Source organism: Armigeres subalbatus, chromosome 3 (genome assembly GCF_024139115.2).
Source record: "Armigeres subalbatus isolate Guangzhou_Male chromosome 3, GZ_Asu_2, whole genome shotgun sequence".
NCBI classification, from domain to species: domain Eukaryota; kingdom Metazoa; phylum Arthropoda; class Insecta; order Diptera; family Culicidae; genus Armigeres; species Armigeres subalbatus.
In genome coordinates, this window is record NC_085141.1 from 355,042,841 (window position 1) to 355,063,680 (window position 20,840).

Genomic DNA, 20,840 nt, shown 5'->3' on the forward strand with positions numbered 1-20,840 from the left:
CTCAATTCTTACAGGTTTATCCTCAACTGTGGTTCTGCTGAACCATTGATTGTCATGAGGTCAGGATTTTCCCACATAAACGAGAACGGTTCGAGCACCGCGTTTATGGTAAAACCCTTTCCGTTTATCGTTCGTTGGAATTCAGTGCCTGGCACAAGATCGATCACCATTGCTTTCTACCGATCGATCTTGTGCCAGGCACTGAATTCCAACGAACGATAAACGGAAAGGGTTTTACCATAAACGCGGTGCTTGAACCGTTCTCGTTTATGTGGGAAAATCCTGACCTCGTGACAATCAATGGTTCAGCAGAACCACAGTTGAGGATAAACCTGTAAGAATTGAATCCTTGAGGAAGGTCCCAAACGGACCGAAACGTTGGACAAGATTAAATAACAGTGTTTTGATTTTGTCAAGACTGAAAAGCCATCTCCGAATCATTAAACTACAGTCGAAATTAATAGAAAGGACAAAATGTCGAAAAGACAAAAGGTCGAAAATCAAAAAAATTAAAGGAAAAACGGACGAGTCAAAAAATTGAAAGAACAAAAGGTCGAAATGACAAAATATCGAAGAAAAAGAGGCTCGAAAAAACGACAGAAGGTTAAATGTATAGCAGGTCAAAAATCAATTTTGAAATCTGAACAATAAAAAATAAAAAAAATATTAAAGATTCCCGTCTGAAGGCGGTCTTGGGCGTTAGAGGGTTACTGGTTGACTTCAAAATGAAACACAAAGTTTGCATAAATTACGTAGCGCTTAGTGGGGAAGGAAAGTTGAGTGAAGTGTAACGATCCGTACAAAATTTTTAGATGTTTCGTACAAAAAGTGAGGCATATGGGGGAGAGAGGGTTTAAAATTCCCAATTTTTAAGTTACGTATTTAATGGATCTTCACTAATGCAAATTTTGGCAATTCCATACCCCTCCTTACTTAACAGCATAACGTTACGGTTTCTAATAATAAAAATAAATGTATTATGTATATTCGTTTTTAGTTACTTAAAAACAAATTTTGTGAACAAAAACGTATCATCTTTTGAGCACATAAAAATAAAATTACTGTCATTAAAAGATGGTATGTTAAGCTAAAATGATATATTTTGAATTATCATTTTGATGAAAATGAGTGAAGAACTATTTTCAGGAATTATAATTAGAGTTAATAAAGCCTAGCAATACCTTGATAAAAATATTGATTTGACAATACACCTCTGAAGAATACCCTATGTTTTAACAAAGGAAAATTCTAGAATGAAATGTTTTCAAGTGTTTTTGGTATTTCACATGCGGCATAAAAATGCGAAACTCGAAAGAAAAGGTTATGAAAAAAAGGAAGAAAAGAATCAACAATGAAAATAAAGTTAAACACAAATAAATATGAATGTGCGAAACTCGAATGACAAGCCTTTAATTAAAAGAAGGAAAAATCCACCAAAAAGTATAATCAGGTGAAACACAAATAAATATAAATATGTGAATCTCGAAAGAACGGCCTATGACTAAAAGAAGGAAAACTTCAACATTGAAATATTATCAGGTAAAACATGGAAAGCAAAAGAATGGTTGAATAACACTCGACGTTTTGCCTATTTTTTTCAAGCTTCAACCTTTAGACCTTCGAGTTTTTGATCTTCGACTTTTTGGCCTTCGACCTTTTGTCCAACAACCGCAATTTCTATCTTTTGTTCTTTCGACCTTTTGGATTTTGACCTTTTTACTTTCGACCTTTTGTTCTTTTTGTTTTTGACCTTTTGTCCTTCGACGTTTCTACTTTCGACATTTTGTCCTTCGATATTTTGACTCAGATTTTTTGTCTCGACATTTTAACCTTACGACCTTTCGTTCTTTCGACTTTTTGACATTCGACCTTTTGACCTTCGACTTTTTGACCTTCGACCTTTTGTCTCAGATTATTTTTTTTCGACCTTTTGACTCAGATTTTTTGTTTCGACCTTTTGTCCCTTCGACCTTTTGTCCTTTCGACCTTTTGACCCTTCGACCTTTTGACTCAGATTTTTTGTTTCGACCTTTTGCCCCTCGACCTTTTGACCCTTCGACCTTTTGTCCTTTCGACCTTTTGACCTTCGACCTTTTGTCCTTCTACCTTTTGACCTTCGACCTTTTGTCTTACAACCGTCTTCGGTAGTACTTCTCCAATAAAGTGTTCTACAAGTTCGTTGAAGAGCACAACCTCGTATGAACCTCAATAAAAAGGTTTGACTTCAGATTTCAATTGGCCCTCCTAACCCTCTACAACCCAAATTTTTGTTTTCGCTCAAAATCACTATTTTGCTTCCTAAAATCGATCTAAACACGGTTTGGGCATTGAAATTTTTTAATACGCGATTTTTTCAATTTCACATATTGATTTTTTAGAATTATGTTTTTCAAGATTTTTATCCAATCAAAAAGTTTCTTGAATCGATCAATCATTTTTGAATCTCCAACATATTTATATTTTGAAAATTCCTATTCAATGCTGACTTATTGCAATTTTGAAATTTTCAGGGTTATTTTTTTTATTTCCGGGCAGATAGTTGGATACATATTTTAGAGTGTAACGTTTACAACTATAACCTTCTTTGAATAAGGTTAGTTGTAGAAAAATACTAAACTACAAATATTTCACTATTCAAGGGTATACGAGCGAAAACACGGAGGAACAAAATATTACTCAATTTTAAATATTTTATTGTAAATGTGTAGAACTTTGAATATTGAATTAAAACCACATTTAAACATGCATTGAAGTTTATATTATTGATCAACACCAAAAACTTTTCAAAATCTGATCAATTGTAAATTGCAAAAAACAATCAAATTACCCCGTCTAAAGGTTTAATTTTTTTTATTAAAATAGTTTTTCCTGCTAAAACGCTGAATCGGACCATTGTGCATCGAGGTGGAAATTGAAAATATTTACCTTTGAATGTTTATGGATTTTTTCATTGAAAACCTGAATTCCCTATGAATAGCAGAAAATATCCGTGAATAAAATAATTTCCAGTTGATAAAAAAGATTTTCCCGGAAAATTTTTCGTAGCAATTCAGAAGAATTATCAGTGAAGTTCCAGTATTATTTTTTTCGAAAGTTCAGTTAATTGTTTCATAGAAATATATACGGACGAGAATACTCGTAAATCGTTTACTCTCATGAACTCAATTCGTATAAATTCTCAAAGCAACTGAAATCACATTGCAATTGAAAAAGCGTTAGGACAAACGATCGTTTCTCCAGTTGTGTTTATTGTCACATTCGTCTCTTCCTATAAACAGTTTCATTTGTAGGATAGTCCCGCAGTGCGCGACCACGGTCATATTTGAACAAAACTTCAATTGACTGTGCCACAGATGCAAGTTGAACTCTGCAGGCTGGCAGCCTTCGCATTGAGAAAAGCGTTTCGTGATTTAGAAATTAGATACCCTGCATGACTTACTTATCTGGTTTGAAGCGATATTTACCTTTGAAACATAACAATCATGAATGACTTTCAGGCACCTTTTATAATTACGCTTGGTGGAATAAGTTTTGGGGACTTAAGCAACCGGTGTAGGAAATAAAGAAAACTACTTTCTTTCTCCAGATGTTCAGCAAACAACGACAAGAAAATGTGGAGAAATTTACATCATATTGACAAGCAAATGTATGGGAGATTTTGTTTTCAATTTTTATGAGGTTTTTTAAGGATTTTCCCGCACTAGACTAAACTATACATATAAAATAAAATACACTAAATACGATCTCTACTGCATATGATCACATATTAGTCCCATATGCGTTTTCGTTGTTTTACAGTTAGAAACCGTAATGGTTGTATTTTCTATTATATTTTAGAACGTAACGTTAAGAACAAGTAAAACCAAAAACATGCATATTTGCATATGAAAGTAACCGCTTATTTGTCCTATTCATTGTTCCATCTTCTCTCCAATTTATATTTATTTTTCAAATAAAATTTCGTATGATGCACAATGAACAACTGTTGAAGGTCTTCAACCAGATGCAATTTGAACACCATTAAAATGTGATCATATATAGTGTGGAAACCTTCTCAAATTCTCAGCAAATATGTACTCACTTATATGGCCAAAACTTCGGCGTCAATTACCCACAAATATTTACATTTTTGCGTTCCTTTCTTCCAAACCGCATATAGCTCGACTGTCTGGCCGATAACTTTGTGTGCGATGATGCAATCAATTGATTGAATTCCGAAGTGATTGCTCGTTTGCCATTCATTATCGCCGGTTTATTGAAAATAATTGAACTTGATAAAGCCAAATTGTTTGAAAGCCGCCGAGGACTTTGTTGTATGTGTACGATGCGCCCGTATGGATAATTATCATTGCATCAAATTTCCACGAAATCCACCTGGAGGCCTTGCCGGTGGTAAGATCAAAAATCGACATTATAAACTGTAATATTATAATGATTTTGAGCTCGTTTTTTATCCGATGATAGGCTTCTAGCTTACAAATTGCTCAATCATTGAAGAATGCACATTAAATCAACACCACCAACGAAACTGTAAAAACTATGAACCTTCGATTCCTCCCGTCAGTCAGTGGAAGGTTTCCAGTTGAGTTCAAGTGTGTTTCAAATGTAGAATTGAATTTAATGAGAAGTACTTTCAGGTCGATCTAATAAATATGCTGCATATGCATTTGACATCCGGGGCCAACCAAGTCATCGCAACGATATTGCTTGACCATGTGTGAATTTATTGGCTGCAACTTTTACGAGTGCGACGAGGCCAATAAAACCGTCTTGATTCAGCTATTTGCTGCTATGCCCCAACCGACAACTCGCGGTCACGATTGAATTTGTTCCAAGAAATGTATCGGTGTTTTTTTTTTCATTTCTCTGCACAGGTAATCCTATCTGATACAGAATGGGAAATAAAGTCGTCCAAGTGTCGGAACGTGATGATAGTCAACAATGACTTGAGATTTCTCTAGCCTCGTATTCATATAGATAAGTAGAAATTTATAGATCTCAATTTCAACGTCAATTCGGAAACATTTCTTCTTCTTCTTTCTTATTTTTTCTCTAATGACTGTACATTCCAACGGGAACATGGCTTGATTTTCAACTTAGTATTTTTATTAGCGTTTCCTCTGTTATTAATTGAAAGCTTCTGTATGTCCCCAATTGCATGAATATGTATCTTGTATGACAAGTACAATGGAGACACTATGCCAGAGAGTCCCACTCGAAAACATCTCAGACCGAACCGAGAATCGAACTCCCCATCTCCGGAAAGGCAAACCAACATCTTTGCTCGCAAGGCCAACTGGACACCAGAAAACCGAAATACTACACGGAAATGAATCCATTTCCATACTTATAACCATGAATATAAAATCATGAAATGATAAGATTTGCCAATTCACGATATCATGATTATCATTCATGATTTCGGGATTTTCACTCCAATTCAATTCCAACAAACGTAATTCATTATTCATGATGTATTTTCATAACAAAAACATTATTTAACAGATGTTATGCTATATTACTCCCACATAAAATCGAACTACAAATTTCTATTACAATTGTACTGCCTGCTACAATCTTCATCTTATATTTCCAAATCCAAAACTGCACTCGTGAAAGTGCATTTTAACTATCAGAAACATAAACTTATCGGCCTAAGAATCGCTTTTAACGTTTCCAACAAGCAAAACGGCACCAATTGGTGACGGTGGTTGGTCAGTCAATTGGCGGAGAATACAGATTTCAATTTGATTGATGCCCGCATTATCGTCTTCGAGTTAAAAGCCTGGACCACCTCCAGAGGCCATCGACACCGCTGCTGCTGGCTGCGATTGCACAAGAGGAACCTTGACGAAGAGAGATAATTTACCCCTCCGGCGAGCGTGATTCCTGACCCGGCGCTCGTTGCTTCCACCGAAAACGCTGTATAATAATGGTGCACATGGTTATTGTAACGAGCAACACATAGGTACAGAATCGACATTGCGAGCAAGGAACTCCCATCGCGGAGGAATTACTTGCTCAGGTTCCAGGCTGGAGGGAAACCAGTTTTTCAAGCTTACCGCCAAAGCAAGGTTGGTTAAGGCATTTTGGCAGCTTTAAGATGCACACCACACTGGGAGTGATCTTTCGAGCTACGAGTAGAACAGACTCAAGCCATTTGATAGCATACGGACAAATTGCTCTAGTTTTCATAGATTTTTAATCAACATTAGGCAAATAAGTACCAATGCTACTATAAACAGCTCCACCAAAACCAGAACTCATGATAATCTATTTCTTTTATTTTATTATATTAAAATGAATTTCTGTCTGTTTCACCCTTATAGACACGGAAACTACAGAACCGATCGTCGTGAAAAATTTTATGCAGAGGTTTTTGGGACCGAGGAAGAACTCGAGAATTAATCAAGCAAAATCGAACTAAATCTGTCATGTGGAGGTTTTGGATGGGGAGATATGTTTCGAAACCCCTCCCCCTTTTGGGAAGGGGGGGCTCCCATACAAATCAAACAAATATGTATGCATAACTCGAGAACTAATCAGATAACAAGTGGCAACCTAAAGTAAGTGGGACCTAAAAAAACGCTAGTTCAGCAAAATTGTTAACGCATACTTAGAAAACAGTGTATATCAGAACATTAACCACGGATACATCATTAAGTGCTTCCATTGTTGAAGTGTAGACGTGTTGGCCTTTTATTCAATTACAAAAAAATATTGGTAGTGAAATAAATAAATTCACCTGTAGGACCCACTTATCCCTTCAAACGGGGCAAGTGGGACCTGTTCTGTTTTATGCTGTTGAACGAAACTAATCCATATTTTTTCTGAGTATTAGTATTTTCAGATCTTGGATGGAAATTGGTTGCATGTCAGACTTTGTTTTTGCAACAAGAAAGGGATTATAATTAGCAGATATGAAAATAAGGGAAGATCCATTAATTACGTAACGCAAAAATTGGGCATTTTCACATTTAAAATAGCTTTATCGGAAATGTTGTTCAAATATGTCCCACTTGCCCCATGTATGTTAAAACTCAAGGGCTTAAAATAAAACTTTTAAATCGTTTTCGATGTCACAAGATTATTTAATTGCTCTAAATATTTACTTTCCACGTCAATGGTAAATTTAGAAACGACTATTTTGTTGGAAATCCATTGAATTAGAAAAAAAGTAATAGATTTTCTCGGTAGTTTAAAATCATAATCAAGCAATAACATTAGTATGGTGCCTCCAATGATTTGGATTTTAAATATTTTTGTGTCGGGGGCATTCGTTGATAGTTATACTTCATCTTTCTAGAACATTGTTACCATAAAAAGTTCATCGATTGATCGGCAATCATAGTACCCACTTACCCCGTATTTTCACTTGACCCGTGGTACCTTAATACATTAATTTTAGGCGAAACGAAGTTCGTCGGGTCTGCTAGTTAAGAAAAAAAAAACAGAAAAGCTTTAATTTTTGCATTATAATAGCATGGTATTTCGCCTTTTTCGGGATTATATTAGCCTTATATAGGGTCTCAAGGCTCTCAAGGAAATTAGAATCTAGAGATAATTTCACTTCATTGCTACTGACGCAAACGCCAATCACTCGATGGCTTTCCGCAGAAACGCAATAGACTCCATTCATGCGAATAAATTTTCGCAGCATCTACCTCCGACGAGCGCATGCGATTCTACCGACCCCAAGCGATTATAATTTGCACTTTGAAGAAAATGCCTTGCGCCTGGTTTCGCACGGGTGCACTGGCATCGAACGAACGAAAGGTGGAACTAACGAGCCGTCACCAACGGTACTGACAAACGAAGGGGCGAGGCCTCAGTTTCAATTGATATCGGATAATGGCAAGCCGAGGTCTGGTTGACGCGACCGATTAGCACGTAATCGACGAGATTCTAGTAGATTTACCGTGAACCAAACCGCGGGCTGCTATGGCAACCTATAACCATGGACCCCCTTCAACGACTTAGAATTGCCTGATGACGTTGCACTTCTCGCTCAACGGCATCCAATATGTAGAGTAAGCTCAACGACCTTGCCGAGCGCTCCTCTTCGGCAGGTTTAGTCATCAACGACAACAAAACCAAATCGTTGGATGTCAACACTGTGACCCCTTCCAGTTTCACAGTAGCCGGGCAACCAGCGGAGAATGTTGAAAGCTTCCAATATCTTGGTTGCCAAATGGCTTCAGACTGCGGTCACAAGATCGACATAGGCGCACGGATCAAGAAAGCCTTTGCGAGTTTAAGAAATATCTGGAAAAAACAGGCAGATAAGTGAACGCATCAAAATACGAATTTTCAATTCTAACGTGAAATATGTGCTGTTATATGCTAGCGAAACATGGTGTGTATCAGTGGAGAACACTCAACGGCTGCAGGTGTTCATCAACAGATGCCTGCGGTATATAATTCGGGCCTGGTGACCTCACAACTGAATCTCAAACAACGAGCTCCATTGTCGTTGTCACCAGAGGCCGATAGCAACAGAAATTCGGGATCGGAAGTGGGGAAAGGTCAGCCACACTCTACGTAGGGGCGGAAACAAAATCTGTAAACAAACATTAGACTGGATCCCAACGGGACATCGCAGCAGAGGCAGACCCAGAGGCTCATGGCGGCGAAGCCTCAATACAGAAAGAAGTCGACCGAAATCTAACCTGGCAACAGGTTAAAGCGATAGCTGGACATCGCTCAGAATGGAGATCTTTCAAGTCGGCCCTTTGCACCACCGGAAGTGTTGTACAGAATCCATAAGTAAGTAAGTTTTTTTTGGGAAAATGTAATCGCAGAGCATTTTTCCGTGTTGAAAAATAACAATAGTTGATTCTGCAAAAAGCGATAATCGTTCATCGAATTGAGTCCGAAAGAACATATTTAAATAGTCAGCGTATGAAAGGCTTGGACATTCAACTATGAAGTTCACGTCATTAAAGTATAATAGGAAAATCAGTGGTCCTAGATGGCTTCCTTGCGCTATTCCCGATGAAGCCTGGAAATCGTCGGATGTCTATCTCCGACGGAGACCGACAGCTGACGTCCAGTCATATTACCTATGTCTAATGGTTCCGAACTTCCGGTTCCGGGCCCTCCTTAGCCGTGCGGTGAGACGCGCGGCTACAAAGCAAGACCATGCTGAGGGTGGCTGGGTTCGATTCCCGGTGCCGGTCTAGGCAATTTTCGAATTGGAAATTGTCTCGACTTCCCTGGGCATAAAAGTATCATCGTGTTAGCCTCATGATATACGAATGCAAAAATGGTAACCTGGCTTAGAAACCTCGCAGTTAATAACTGTGGAAGTGCTTAATGAACACTAAGCTGCGAGGCGGCTCTGTCCCAGTATGGGGATGTAATGCCAATAATAAGAAGAAGAATGGTTCCGAACAAAATTGGCGCAATTCAAAATATGAAAATGGTTGGATACGACAATTTCAAATTTTAACTTCAAACTAGCTTTATGTACCAGGCCTTGCTCGGAATTGCCAGTTTGGTTTTCAGTTTTTTTTCACAATAAAAAAAAAGATAAAACCAATTGGTCAACAGAGTAATTGTGTTAGCTTATTGATACTTCATCATTTGATTTAAAGAAGGCTTTTGGAAGCATTGACTGATCTTGAAAAAGAGATCGTTGGTTTGAATAGCCTTATTCCGGGCAAACGTCAATTGCTAAAGTAGGAAAAACATCCACCGATGCTTTATTCCGGGCAAACCCCCATTTTTAAAGAAGGGATCACACTCACCATTGCCTTATTCCGGGCAAATGCCTACTTTTAAAGAAGCAATCACATCCACCATCCAGAATGAAACAAATGAATCATTGCTTTTCACTGGGAAAACCATGATTCCGATGAAGGGTAACAATTACCATTGTTCTATACCCAGCATGCTTTTTATGAAAGGTTTTTCTGATGCTGTTCATAAATATCCCAAATGCCCTTCATGTCGAATGACCTTAGGCCAAATAGTGTTATGTTAATGGCCTGCTTCATTCAGGGATATGTCATTTTCAGGTAAATGTCATATTCTGGGATTTGCGTATCGGTAAGAATCATTTTTAGGAAATATCATTTTCGTTGAAGTCATTTTCGGGGAAATGTTATTACCGGGAAAATGTCATTGTCGAAGATTTGCTATTTTTGAGGAATTCAGGAAATTTGTTTTCGGAGCATTGTACAATGTCAAAGAATCTCGAATGAACTAAATAAGAAGGATTTTATTTTATTTTATTAATCTTTGTTAAGGTGTTTTTTTTAATCTACAGACTAAGTTCAACACCGGAGAGGGATTTTAAATTTAATCGTTTTCTAAACAAAACCCAACCCCAATAACCTCCCGCATTCCAAAAGTGTCTCCCAGCCTCAATATAATAGTTTTGGGCAGAGATTACGTGTTTACAAATTTTGTGTGAATTGACCCATTCAGTAAAAAGGTATACTAAACTGTTCGTTTACTAAATATACCATCTCTCTCATTCAGCTATGACACTCCCACCCAGTCTGACATAGTCTTCCTTAAACTGAGAATATGGGTTGCAAATGTGGTGGACACCGGTAAATGGGTTCAAAAGTTATGCTGAATTGACCGATAACTAAACAATACCCCTCTCTCACACCCTCCCTAATGACCTACCCACATCCAATAAAATTGTTTCCTTAGGACATACAATATTTGATACAAATTTGGTTCAAATCGGTCATTAGATTCAAGACATACATTGAGTTGATCGATTGCTGAACAATACTTCTCCCCCCATACCCTCCCTCTTTAAAAGAGCATCCCTAACCACACTATCGTCGTCTCCTTAATATGAAGAATGTGTGTTCCAAATTTGGTTGAAAACGGCCAATGGATTCAGAAAATACACTGAGTTGATCAATAGCTAAGCAATACCCCTCCCCCATTTCTAAACAGCAATCTTAACTCCACAATCTTAACTTAGCATCCCTAACCCCCATCGTCGTTTCCTTAAGATAAACAATGTGTGTTCCAAATTTGGTTGAAATCGGCCAAGGGGTTCAGAAGGTACACTGAGTTGATCGATACCTTAGCAATACCCCTCCCCCCATACCCTCCCTCTTTTCCAAAGAGCATCCCTAACCCCCCCATAGTCGTCTCCTTAGGATAAAGAATATGTGTTCCAAATTTGGTTGAAATCGGCCAAGGGGTTCAGAAGGAACACTGAGTTGATTGATAACTAAGCAATACCCCTCCCCATCACACCGTCCCCCTTTTCCAAAGAGCATTCCTGACCCCCCATCATCGTGTCCCTAAGATAAAAAATGTGTGTTCCAAATTTGGTTGAATTCGGCCAAGGGGTTCAGTAGGTACAGTGAGTTGATTGATAACTAAGCAATACATCTCCCCACCACACCCTCCCCCTATTCCAAAGGGCATCCCTGACCCCCCATCATCGTCTCCCTAAGATAAAGAATGTGTGTTCCAAATTTGGTTGAAATCGGCCTAAGGGTTCAGAAGGTACACTGAGTTGATCGATGACTTAGCAATACCCCTCCCCAATTTGACAGGGTTTATAAAGGAGCTATTAGCGTTTCAAATCTTGCCTATTTTCGTGATGATCTCGAATTTGGAAATTTTCATTTTACACCCTGTATCCGAGTATTCCCCTTAGACGTAGTTTACGTCAAAATTTACTTCAGGAATTTACTCATTAACTGTTGAGAACCTGAAGAAAAATCAATCGATGGAAAATATACAGTTTTTTAGAACAAAATTAATATTGTGCCTTGCAACAAAATGACAACTTTTGTGATCATTTTCCAATGCTCTCATAGATTTGGAAAATTTATTCACAGTATAAATATCACGTGCTATCAAAGCATACATCGCCACAATCAGTGTTGTAAAATGTCATTTGCATTCGTTTGTATAATTTTCCCAGAACTTTTTTCAGTAGTTAGCTATCAACTATCAAGTATGACGAACTTATAGCGCTTAAATGTGGCTACAACTTTGTCTAACAAGACATTGCTGTAAATATGTAATCTGGGGCGTGGGAGGCAAAATGTCATTCAAATGACATTATGTCAAATGACACGTGACATTTTGGAGAGATTTCACTCTCTAGCCTCAGATGTTATATTTAGAGCAATGTACCCTTGGACAAAAATATAGCACTACTCAAGCGTTATGCGTACATCGAAAATTATGAAGTAAATTTGGCTTCTGTAAAAAGTTATGAACAAATTAGTCAAATGACATGCATATGACATTTTACAAGCCTGGCCACAATCCACCATATGGCGGCCTAATTTTCAAAAATATAAAAGTTGCTTTTTTCTGGAGGTATGTTTTTTTTAGGCGACTAGGTATCTGGTTGCAACACTACAACCAGCGACCGGCGAAGTGAAAAACTGTCGAAATGGCAACGTATGGAGATGCATGAAATCGTAGAAATAATACTGGCAGCACTTGAACTTTTTGCTTGCTTCTTATGGATGCAAAATGTAAACAAATCGAATTGGAACCGCTTTTGGCGGTTCGATTGGAAACAAGATGGCGCTTTTGCCGATCTCTTATTCTAGTATTTCTAGTATTTGGCGATCTTTTTTGTTGTTGCAATTATAAATAAGCGGAGGAGCGGAACAGTACAGTACGAGTACGACCTTAAAACGGTACTGTCCTATTGAATACGATAAATAGGGTGAAAGATCTGATAGTCGTGGGTGTTCCTATAGTTGCGGTAGTATTATTTTTATAAAATCTATGAATTGAACGCAGCAACCCATTTAGTCTATCAATTTGTTGACATGTCAGTGGACGAAATAAAAGGAAACAGGTTTGGATTTCCCTTAAAATAGGTAAAGTATCATTAAATACCTTATCGTTTTCTCGGCTTTGCACCAATAGTTGCGGTAGTGTTCCCATAGTTGCGTGTCCCGTATGAAAACAATGGGATTCGCAACTATAGGAACACGAATTAAATAATACCGCAACTATTGGAACATTGCACCAATAATTGGAGGTACTATTTTAGGTGGCAATAATGGATTCTGCTGCAATTAGAACACTTTTCTGGTGAAATATGATTAACGATCTTTCTTATACACTCTGGAGGTAAGTGCAATGAAGTATAGACTTGATGGAAAGCAAGAAATAGTGGTGGGACGTGCTTAGTTCCTCCACTATTGGGTCTTTTACCCTACGTATGGTCAGCCCAAATATATTGCTATTCGTATCGAAGCATACTGAGATCAACAGAAAATTAGGTTTCTCTAGAGACATTTTCAGAATTTAATATGAGCACCTTACTTTGTTGCCATTCAGATGCAGACTCCCAATGCATCATCTACCTGAGAAGGGGCGACCTTGCAGGCGAGAGCATCGTCTGATCGATGATGGAGGTATTTCTACGAATCGTGTTTTATTCGCCGTTGCTGTGGCTGATGGTGCGGATGCTTTTAGCGAGCCTCACTCTCACAACGCACTCAAGGCAGAAATGTTGTACGTACATATAATGAACACTGATTCGCAGGTTCCGTTCGCACTAAGTGCCCCCCATTAGCCAATGTTTGGTACCCTATACGCAGCAGAAGTGTGAAGAGCTTTTGATTGGATAAATTAGCAAACTTCGAGTATTACGGTAGAAGTACTTTTGGAGGCTTTGTGTTTGCTACAGATGCTTTGACCTTACCACCAATAATCGATCACTCAATCGATTGACGTCGTCGTCGGTCGGTCAGCGGATTGTAGTTTATGCATCCGATGACCCACAAGCAACATCGATCGATCGTGTTTCGAGATTTTCTTGTTTATGAATTGAGATTCAGATGGACCTCAAATGCAACGAGTTTCACCGCTTGCAAACTGGTCTTGAACGGTAACTAGCTCCCGGAGAAACATCAACGTGACATAATGGAATGAATCCGCCGCCAGATGACGATGATGATGACGATGGAAATTGGACATGGCCGGCGTCATTGGTCTTCGATGTCGTTCCCGTAACACAGTAGCGATGAAGAGTCACCGACACCACGTCAAACTGCTTTTGCTCGAGATGAAGAGATCTGGTTCCATGGCTAAAAATGTACTGCATACGCATGCAAGCCTTGTTAGTCGGTCAAGCTTATGCCTTATTTTATGTTTTTAACCCGTGTTTAGCGAAGGGGTTAAACTAAATTTATCAAAGCCAGTGGCTGTTTTTGTACCTACCGTAAACTGCAGTATGCGCTGATATCTATAAGAGAAAGGCTGATATCTATAAAAGAAACCGCAAAAAAATAGGCATCTAAATTAATTTTCTCAAAAGTATGAACGTTTCTCGAAAAATCATTCTATCCTGGTTATGTACGAAGGTGTTTGTTACTGCGCCTACACAGCAAATAGTTTTGAAAATTCAACGGCATGTAAAATTGCAGCTAATCCCAACAAACGAATTTACAGTAGATATTGAATCAAAGTTCACTGAATTTTACAAGTAAGCACAGTTTAAATTTATTTCGATTTAAAAGAATAGTAAGGTTGATTGAATTTTGCGTTTATTTGCATGCTCCAAATATGTGCATGAAAATATATTTAAAATATTTTTATCTGTGTAGTCTAAGCCTGTTTTTAATATCGATCCAAATGTAATTCATTGGTGCAGTTAGAGAATACTAAATCAACATGACTATTATAAATTTACGACTGCGACTACGAAACTTTTTAGCAAATTTAAAAATAGTTTTGAAAATTTAAACTAAACCTGAAAAGTTCAGGTAAGTATTCAGTGAAGTACAGATGAGTTAAGAATCAACAATCCCTTAACTTTGGGACACAATTTTATGGATACAATAATTAACCGACAGCTTCTGTTTCATCATTCATTCGCCACAGAAGTGCATGCTTCCTCATATACCGAACAAAGTTTCCCATTTCGAAGAAGCCTTAACTACCGAAGCACGAGTTCAAGACCTACCTTGGTTGAGTATGTCTAATCCAAATCCGTGCCGCTTTCTTCTACCACAGCACAGTCCGTCCGCCACGATTTAGGCGTATCCGCATGTGCTGCCGGCCCGTCGAAGCGTACCAAATACCTTCGACCGGTCAGCCTGAGCCTGCTGGTCTAATTCACTCCCTTTTCACTGTTTCCACTTTTTTGTTGCTGTTATGGTTCCACTTCTGCTCGTGGCTTCTTTCACTTCACTTTTTGCCAACTTTGACGGGCAACCCCACTAGCGCCAGCCTGTACGCTATTTCGTCTTCCGCCAAATGGGTTAAACCCGGTATAATCCAACACACACTGCACTACTGACTGGTGGAGGCTATTATTCCACTGACCCCTCAATTTCCGCTAGCTCGTGCGAAGGGTTTGTTTTCAGCGGAATTCGATATATTTTGCTTGCACTCACTGCGCTCTTCCACAGCCGCATTCGTTAAACTCCGATGCTGCCGACGCCAAACGTTTCGATTTTCTTGACCTATATATATCAGCGGGATGATCAGAAAAGACAAACATACAATCTTCGGCCCATTTGCGTGCCCAGTCCGCCAAGACAAGATGCGATGATGACCATTTTCACATGGCACCGAGTCACAGATCAGCGGTCAAATTTGTTTCCATCGCGTTGTTGGACATCACCTTCAAATTTACCGAATCATCGTGTGCCATCGATGTTCAGCGCACGCATCATCATTAGTCTTTACCGCATGCGAGTTTTCAAGAGTCCATCCGGTCGATGATTGATTTTGGATGTCTATCTGTACATTATGTGATCAAAATACAGTAATGCCATATGTATTCTAAGATACAGTGTCTTATAATGAATGAAGTGATCACACGTCCCGCGTTTGTTTTCTCTTTCAATATTGTATCGCAAAACAAAGGATTGTTTCAATCATTTAGTCAGAGTTTAACTAATTTGTGAATAACTCGTTCCACATGCAGATTTTGGAATAGCTTCGAGTGATATCGGTTAATAAATGTGCTTTTTTTTAAATTGATAGATTCATAATTTTTCAAGTGATAAATAGGTACGTGAATGATAAATAGGTGGCGTTTTTGATTTTTGAACGTTTAGAGGACCCACAATAACTGATGTATAGGCTAACTCAAACAGTCGATTGTTCGCCAAGGCTCTGAGGACTTACGAAGACATGCTGGGTCGCAATCGGATTGGTACCAGTCCTTGTTGAGCAGTTAGACCAATTGATCTGATCTTTAGAATATTTTGGAAACTCTAAAATATCTGTTATGTACTTGTTTGAATAACCCAATTCGCTTCGATTTTACCCATTTTCAGCTATGTTTTGGAGCAATAGAAGCTCTACACCTAATTTTAAACTAATTCTGGTATAGTACAGTCGAGATATGTATGGCAGGTCATCATGAGCATGTAACACAAGCCATTTGCATATTGTCAAAATGATCAAATTGTTCCAAAATATTTTTGATATTATCCAATAACTTTCCGTAGCGCAGAAACTTGAATTCCTGCTTCGCTTAAGTGAATCAAAATTTATCACAATACACTTCTGTTAAGGTTAAAAGACTATTATAATAATAGTCTTTTAACCTTGTAGCATTTCCCCTAAGACGCTCTAAAATAATTAATCAACACTTCTGTTGATCAGCTCAGGTAACAGTATGATCCCATTTTTCTCCATAAAGTATTAAAACTCGAAAATATCAAAAGTTTTATTGACGCGCTGAAATTTACGTTACCTTATCATACTTAAACTTAATATTCACTTTGTCAACTTAACCGTCTATTTACTTTCATTCAGTTTTAAGAACTTTTATTTGGAGTAATTTCGCTTTTTATGCCATTTTTGCGGAACAATATAAAGCAGATTTTGGAATCCATGCGGTTTTCACGAGGTTTTCATTTACATGGTAAGTATCCCACGCGTAAAAACCGACTTCAGTGTATTGAGATTAACTTGAAAAAGAAATCGAAAGTGACCGCGAGACGTTGAAAATTATTGAATATTTTTGATATTCACTACATTTAAAGTCAATTGAGGCAAAATGGGACATGATTTATTTCCCTAAAAGAGCACTGATGGGTCATAGTTGATTTTGACTTGTTTGTCGTAGCTGAATTTCAAAACATTGACGAGATTTTTTTAATAATACTTCGATTTTAAGGACGGCTACGCAGTCTTGAATTATTGAAACAAGATGTTTATTTATCCGACGTTTCGACACGGGGATGGTGTCTTCATCAGGGGAAATAATACGACGTTATTGGATATAAATTGATTTTGCTATAAATTGGCGCAAAGGGGCAGGTTAATCATTTTCACAATATGCAAATGGCTTTTGTTACTTGCTCATGATTTACCATGCATATCTCAACTCTACTCTACTAACATTAGTTCAAAAATATGGTGTTGAACTAGGGGAAGAGGTTCGGTTATGGACACTCTTTTGTTTTGCCTTTCTCGTATTTTGGTGGATAACTTTTGCCCTAGTTGAGATTATGCCAACATTTGTATATCAATGGAAAGCTAGACAAACAACCTTACTACTAGCCAAGGAATTGTATTGATTACGTCGATTAAAAAAAAAAAATGACAAATCGACAGATCAACCAAAGATTTTACAATGTCCGCATCATCGGCATATAACCAAGCAGGCTCAATAAGCATATGCGCATGGTGTGAACTAAATTTTCTTGAAAACGAGAAGTTCAAGGTAATCTGAAACGTTCTCGAGTTCAGCCCACGGTATCTACCAGATCAACCAACCCGACTAGAAGAGCATATCAAAAACTGAACACAATTTTACCGAATTAGTTTACCTTGGAACGCTTGTGACATGTGACAATGACGTTTCCCGTGAAGTAAAAAGACGTATTGCTGCTGCGAATACGGCCTCTTACGGGTTTCGTAATCCGATTAGGTCCCGCAACATGCAGACGGAAACCAGATTTGCTCTATACAAAACTCTGATTTTACCAGTGGCCCCTTATGGACATGAAGCATGGACGTTAAAAGAGGCGAGCCGGAGTGCTTTCAGAGGCTTCGAGCGAAAAGTGCTGCGCACACTACTCGGAGGGAAACTAGAAAATGGTGTGTGGCCCAGACGCATGAATCATGAACTGTATCAAGTATACAAAGAAGAAAATATTGTGAATCTTATAAAATACGGCAGACTTCAGTGGACTGGTCACTTAGTGCGAATGTCGGAAGAAATAATAGCAAAAACAATATTCAACAGAGAACCAGATAGGGGCCGGTGACTTCGTTGAAGGCCACGAACACGCTGCACTATGGTCCAGGATACAGATTTACGCGGAAAGATGAATTTTACGCCAAAACTATATTTTTTAGAAAAAAAAATGTTGTTCTACAAAATTGTTCGAAATAGTAAGGCCATCATTACGGTGCAAACAAAAAATAGGGTGGCCCATCATATAAAAAAAATTAGAATTTTTTTTTTTATTTCTCGTAATATTGACATGTTATGTTCTACAAAGTTGTAGCGCAGCTTATTTCAATCAATTTTGCTAAAAAAAACTTTTTCTGTAGCTCTTAAGTTGGCTGATTTAGAGCAATTTTACCTAATTGGATTAGGGTGTACCTCAAAAAAACAGTATTTTTGATCTACTTTTTTTTATTTGAATTTCTCGAAAAAGTCATCTTGAGGTGACTTTTAGAGCTCAAAAAATGCAACTTTTGATGGATAAATAATAAATATGCTTAATATCTTTTTCCGATCAAAAGTTATAATCGTTTTTCTGTCAAAATTACATTTTTTTATAAGTTGATATCTCCGGTTAGGGCAGACCAAAAAAATATGTTTACACGGAATTTGAAAGAGAAATTCATATTCTTTATCATGTCAAAAAATTGGGGATATGTTATTTTTTTATCTCAAGTTTTACTAATTTTACTAAAATCATGGTTTTGTAAATTAATTGATATAACTCGACAATGGAAGAAGATACAGACGATATTCTTATAGTAAAACACCCGTTTTGAAAAACCCCAAAAGTCTTTAGAAGATGACATCCGTGAAAAAAAAAATGAAAATAAAAATTTCACATTTTTATAAAATGGCCCACCCTATTTTCGGTAACTCTATAATAAGGGCCCAAGTATCCAGAACAACTTTGTAGAACAAATTTCTTTTCTTAAAAGTATGCTTTAGGCCGAAAATGCATCTCTTCTCGTAAATTTTGCAATACGATGATAATGATAAAACTTATAAAAAGTGTTAAAACAGTAAATTTTTTATTTTTCATTTCTCACAAATGTCACCTTCTGAAGACTTTTGGGGCTTTTCAAAACGGGTGTTTTGCTATAAGAATATCGTCTGTATCTTCTTCCATTGTCGAGTTATATCATTTTTTTTGAAAAAAACATGATTTTAGTAAAATTGGTAAAACTTGAGACAAAATAACATATCTTCAATTTTTTGACATAATAAGGAAAATGAATTTCTCTTTCAAATTCCTTGTAAACATATTTTTTTGGTCTGCCCTAACCGGAGATATCAACTTATGAAAAAAATGTAATTTTGACAGAAAAACGATTATAACTTTTGATCAGAAAAAGATATTGAGCATATTTACCCATCAAAAGGCAGCTATCTCCGTCATTTGTTTCGGGTTGACATGGCCGCGTGCCAACGTCACTGCTGGGGTTTGCATTTTTTTAGCTCTAAAAGTCACCTGAAGACGACTTTTTCGAGAAATCTAAAACAAAAAAAGTAGATCAAAAATACTGTTTTTGTGAGGTACACCCTAATCCAAATAAGTAAAATTGCTCTAAATCAGCCAACTTAAGAGCTACTGAAAAAGTTTTTTTGGCAAAATTGATAGGAATAAGCTGCGCTACAACTTTGTAGAACATAACATGTCAATATCCCGAGAAATAAAAAAATAAAAAAATTGAACTATGTATAACAATACATCTTGAATCTGATTCTGTTATAAATTTTTAACAAAATATGTTATTTTTGTGATAAAAAAAAACACAATTTGAAAGCTTTTTGTTACAACCAGTCTTATTTTTTATATAAATTAGGTTATTTTAACAACATCCTGCACCAGGTTCATTACATAGTTTGTTATAGAAACTTAGTATAACATGAGAACATATGTTGATATAATTTTAATATGACCGTCTATTCGGGAAGGCTTTTGAAATATCCTCATCATCGGCATACACCAAATCCGTTGCAATAAGCAGGTTCGCATTATGTGAACCCAATTTCCCTGATAACGAGATGTTCAAGGTATTCCGAAACGTTCTCGAGTTCAGTCCACGGTATCTACCAGATCAACCAAGGCTTTTACGATATCCTCATCATCGGCATACGCTCAAACCGGTCACGGACAGAAAAAGTCACTTCAACTACACTCAAATACCTGTCATAAGACGAGTTTATACAATCCCATTGAATTCCACCACTTAATTGTATCTTGACAGATACGTATTTCGACCTCAACAGTAAGGCCGTCTTCAGTGTCTCATACTTGACTCGACTCGACTCGAAGTCGAGTCAAGTACGAGACACTGAAGACGGCCTTACTGTTGAGGTCGAAATACGTATCTGTCAAGATACAATTAAGTGGTGGAATTCAATGGGATTGTGTAAACTCGTCTTATGACAGGTGAAAACATTCCACTAAAAAGCTCAAAATAATTTTCTTATTACACTCAAATAGTTGACATCCAACAAACAATCAAATCACCAGTCCTGCACAAATTTGAATGTGCAAATGAATAGGACGGCATGTAGGGGAGACTGGAGAGACTGATTTCCGATATATCACAGCCAAAAATAAATAAACATACGCGATTTCCACACAGACTCTGTAAGAAATATAGTATTTAACATTACTGATGTATGACAGTCCTTAAATTAGTGTTGTTATTGCTAT

At 37.4% G+C, this 20,840-nt stretch overlaps 1 protein-coding gene across 2 annotated transcripts in view; it reads right to left on the reverse strand.

Moving 5' to 3' along the window:
* LOC134226119 (unconventional myosin IC) overlaps positions 1-20,840 on the reverse strand; it is a 146,748-nt gene that overhangs the window by 104,734 nt on the left and 21,174 nt on the right. Inside the window, exon 2 of one of the 2 annotated variants that reach the window (XM_062706688.1) lies at positions 14,924-15,425. The exons of the other annotated variant lie outside the window; for it this stretch is intronic. The gene's annotated coding sequence lies outside the window, so the exon portion shown is untranslated. The remainder of the gene's footprint in view (positions 1-14,923; positions 15,426-20,840) is intronic. 2 annotated transcript variants of the gene reach the window in all.